Source organism: Mixophyes fleayi, chromosome 7, assembly GCF_038048845.1.
Source record: "Mixophyes fleayi isolate aMixFle1 chromosome 7, aMixFle1.hap1, whole genome shotgun sequence".
NCBI classification, from domain to species: domain Eukaryota; kingdom Metazoa; phylum Chordata; class Amphibia; order Anura; family Limnodynastidae; genus Mixophyes; species Mixophyes fleayi.
The window spans coordinates 111,015,574-111,020,792 of NC_134408.1; positions in this window are offsets into that span (position 1 = coordinate 111,015,574).

The window sequence follows — 5,219 nt, forward strand, 5'->3', positions numbered from 1 at the left end:
TCTTTTCCCGTTTTGAATTAATAATTACCTTCAAACCAGCTGCCAAGAACAAAAAAGCTGATGCCTTATCTAGAGCCTTTGCTACGTCCTCTGATATAGAAGAGGTTCCCAACCATACCATTCTAGACCCCAAATGTATCTCACTGGCTGCTTCATCCACCAAAACGCTACCATTTGGGAAGACCCTCGTGCCTTCTAATCTAAGGAGGAAAATCCTTTCGTGGTTCCATGCCTCTCGTTTTTCTGGACACGCCGGTGAACACAAGACTTTTGAGATCCTCTCTCGAAGTTACTGGTGGCCTTCAATGAGGAGAGACGTCAAAGAGTTCATTGCTTCCTGTGAATTATGTTCGCAATTCAAATCCTCCCGCAGAACCCCAGCAGGGTTGCTGCGACCACTACCCATTCCGTCCAAACCATGGACCCATATTAGTATGGATTTCGTTACTGACTTACCACCTAGTAAGAACCATAACACTATTTGGGTGGTAGTGGACAGATTTTCGAAGATGGCTCATTTCATCCCTCTGTCTGGTTTGCCTTCCTCGTCTATCCTGGCTGAACATTTCATTAAAGAGATCTTCCGTATCCATGGATGTCCATCTGAGATTGTGTCTGATAGAGGAGTACAATTCGTGTCCAGATTCTGGCGAGCCCTTTGTAAAACCTTGGGCATACGATTAGCACTCTCATCTTCTTACCATCCACAATCCAATGGACAAACCGAACGTGTCAATCAAGATCTTGAGACTTTTATAAGGATATTTTCATCAGCCAATCAAGACAACTGGGTAGAGTTACTCCCTTGGGCTGAGTTCGCCCATAACAACATGTACCATGAGTCATCATCCAAAACTCCATTCTTTGTGGTTTACGGTCACCATCCGTCTTTTCCGGAATTTCCTGCCCTCCCGCCCACCCAAGTTCCTGCGGTGGAGACTGTTTGTCAGACCTTTAAAAATATCTGGTCTCAGGTTAGAACCTGTTTAAAGAAGACATCTGTCAAATATAAATCTTTCGCTGATAAGAAGAGGCGGGCTATTCCACCACTAAAAATTGGAGATCGTGTCTGGTTATCCACAAAAAATATTCGTTTGAAGGTTCCATCCATGAAATTCGCCCCTCGTTTTATTGGTCCATATAGGATCATTCAAGTTATCAATCCAGTATGTGTGAAACTCCTTCTTCCTAAGAGTCTTCGGATTTCTAATGCCTTCCATGTATCTTTGCTCAAACCTCTTATTATCAACCGTTTTTCAACTCCTCCCTCAGCTCCGCAGCCAGTTCAAGTCCATCAGGAGGAGGATTTTGAGATTACCGAGGTACTAGATGCAAAAATTTCGCGAGGAGTCCTCCACTTCCTCGTTCATTGGAAGGGCTTTGGTCCTGAGGAGCGCTCTTGGATCAAAGCTGAAGATCTTAATGCTCCTGCCCTTTTGAAGAAGTTTTACTCCAAAAATCCGGACAAGCCCGGTTCCAGGCGTTCTGTGCCCACCTTTAAAAGGGGGGGTACTGTCACTCACCGGACCGTGAGTGCCTCTTCCCGGACATTTAGGAACCGTGGCCGTCCACCATCCTGAGGGTCTGCGCATGCGCAGCCCTTTTCTATACTTCAGTGTATACCCCTTTAACTTAATTGGCAGATCAGGCAACCTCCCTATATTAAGCACCTGTGGTCACTACCACGTTGCCTGATCTTGGAGTCTCATTCCTCATGAGTCTCTGAAGGTGTTCCTGTATTACTCGTGTATTCAGCGCTGCTGATTCCTGTGGTTTCCTAACCACTTCTACTTCTGTGGTTCCTTACCACTTCTACCATCAACTGTATCATCATGACTGTTTGCTGATTCCTATCCGCTGCCTCTGCGCACTACAGTCTTCTACACCACTTCATCGTTATTTTATATCTAAGTGACTGTTTACTCATTGCTATCCGCTGCCTCCGTGCACTCCAGCTTTTACCTCACTCACCTGCTTCTCATCAAGTCTGTTTGCTGATCGCTATCCGCTGCCTCCGTGCACTACAGTCTCCTGCTTGCAACTCGCCTGTGTTCAACATCGTGACTGCTAGCTGACTACTATCCGCTGCCTCTGTGCACTACAGTCTCCTGCTTGCAACTCGCCTGTGTTCAACATCGTGACTGCCAGCTGACTGCCATCCGCTGCCTCTGTGCACTACAGTCTCCTGCTTGCAACTCGCCTGTGTTCAACATCGTGACTGCCAGCTGACTGCTATCCGCTGCCTCTGTGCACTACAGTCTCCTGCTTGCAACTCGCCTGTGTTCAACATCGTGACTGCCAGCTGATTACTATCCGCTGCCTCCGTGCACTACACTCTCATCTCATCTTTGCTGTGTCTTCCTCGAGACTGCCGCTTTTCATTACCATCTGCTACACTTCGTGATCTACAGCTCCTGCCCTGCGCTGCACTCCTGTTTCCCATCGCTGTTGGTTCCTGTGGTTGCTACTGGTTACTTCCGTGTGCCGCTGAGTCCTGCCGCTGTGGTCAGCGCTATCGTCCATCTCCTGCTGATCCACTCTCCACGCCTTCACGTGTTCCTCTGGCCTCTACCCTCCTGTCAGCATTGGATTTGTATCTCTTCCACTACCCTCTGCTGGATCATCTCCATTCTCCTGGGTTTCCTATGAGTCCAGTTCCACGTGTTGCTGACTCCTGTGGATTCGTGTCCCTGTCGGTCTACTCACCTGTGCGCTGCACCTGCTAGACCGCTGCTTCTCCTATCCAGGGACTTCCTATCCAGTCGGTCTCCAGCCGCTCAGGTACCGCTGCAATCCCATCTGACTGCTACTGCTGAACCACGGTATGCATACTTCTCATTGACTGTGCTGTGTATTGCATATCTTGCTGGACTGTGTTTGGTTCTCTCTGGAGTCTGCTATCCGCTGAGTCTATTGTCATCATTGACTGTGTTATCATTGTGCTGGACTACTTCAAGAGACTTTCTAGATTGCAGACCTGATCAGTCATTTACATATATATATACCTATATTGTGCATATTACTGTGGATCGTGTATAAGGTGCCTGTATATATCCTGTGTTGCAGTCTTCCCCCGTGCACCTCCTCACATATATATGCAGTGGTACAACTTGCTGATGTCAGACCACTGATCCCTGTTTCCGGTATCACCTGTTCCATTATCCTCTCACATAGCAGTGGTACAACTTGCTACCGCAGACCACTGACTACCTGGATACCTCCACTTGGATTCCATTCCTTCACTCAGACAGCGGTACAACTTGCTACCCGCAGACCGCTGACTCTCATCACCTCCTTGTCTCTGTTGGACATTCCTCCTCACTATAGCGGTGGTACAACTTGCTATCGCAGACCACTGACTACCTTCACGTGTCCTTGTCCATACAGTTCCCTGTGTATCATTACCTCATTATTACCAGTGTTGCTAGTCATAGACTTTCCTGAGCATCTCATCGGTCATCATTTCATGTTCCGTGATCACCCAGCTACCAGAGTACCCTATTACCATCTACATTGCTCTGGTAAGCCTACCATCTGGTGATCCCTGGGTAAAGACTCCTAGTGCCCGTGACACTGGCAGTGTCGGAACTGACTTCTCGTGTGGCAAGTTCAAATGGCTGCAGAACCTTGCACAACACGGAAATCAGTCTCCACTGCGCTTGACTGAGGCGCATCCCCACTCCTTTGCCTATGTCGTAGGTGGCTGTGTAGGCCTGAATGGGCTTTTGCTGCTCCTCCATCCTCTGCAGCATATAGAGGGTGGAGTTCCAGCGCGTCACAACCTCTTGTTTGAGGTGATGGCAGGGCAGGTTCATGCTTTTTTGATGTGCCTCTAGTCTGCGGTAGGCACTGGCTGAATGCCGAAAGTGTCCAGCAATTTTGCGCGCCACCGCAAGCATCTCCTGCACACCCCTGTCACTCTTGAGGTAATACTGCACCACCAAATTAATGGTGTGGGCAAAACATGGGACGTGCTGGAAATTGCCCATATTTAATGCCCGCACAATGTTACTGGCATTGTCTGACACCACAAATCCCCATGAGAGTCTAAGTGGGGTAAGCCACTGGGAGATAATTTCCCTCATTTTCTCTAATATGTTGTCAGCGTTGTGCCTCTTATTAAAGCCTGTAATGCACAATGTTGCCTGCCTTTGCATGAGCAGCCATTTTGTAGATGCTGCTACTGATGCAGCTGTTGCTGTTGCTGCGGAAGGGGATGCATCTACCCAGTGGGCTGTCACAGTCATATAGTCCTTCGTTTTCCCAGAACCACTTGTCCACATGTCCGTGGTTAAGTGGACAGTGGGTACAACCGCATTTTTAAGAGCACTGAGGACACTTGATCGTACTTCTCTGTACATTTTTGGTATCGCCTGCCTAGTGAAGTGGAATCTCGAGGGGATTTGGTACCGGGGACACAATACCTCCATCAACCCTCTAAATCCCACTCCACTGATGGCGGACACCGGGCGCACATCTAACACCAACATTGCAGTTACAGCCGCAGTTATACGCTTTGCAATAGGGTGACTACTATCGTATTTTGTGGTCATGGCAAACGACTGTTGGACGGTCAATTGTTTTGTGAAAGACTTAGCGGTCTTACGACTTCCCCTCTGGGAAGATGACCGACTAACAGCAGCAACAGCAGCAGTGGCAGTAGTAGGCGTACCGCTGCAGGATTCCTCGGATGAATTCCGTATTGAGGAGGACTCAGTCTGGCTGCTGACTTGGGCTGCAGGACTGAATCTGATGGAGATTGGGGAGGAAGTTGACGAGGAGGGTGTTGCTGGTGTGTATCCAACTGGACCACGGGATTTAGGTGTCCCTGTACCGATGAGGGTCCTAGCCCCAGTTCCTGAACTAACCACTGAACTATGAAGGTTATTCAGGTGACGTATAAGGGAGGATGTTCCTAGGTGGGCAAGATCCTTACCCCTGCTTATTTGAGCTTTACATAAGCTACATATGGCCATACATTGGTTGTCTGGATTTGGATAAAAATAACTCCAGACCGAAGAGGTGCATTTTTTGGTCTTCTGACCAGGCATGACGATGGGCTTTTTCATCCCATGGACATCAGCTGTTTCCCCCCCTGGTGCCTCATTTACAATAACCACATCACCATCCTCATCATCAAGTTCCTCCACAGCGCCAGCTACATCATCAATAGCCTCCTCCCGAGCCACCTCTTCCCGTACAGTGATGGGAAGGTCAGG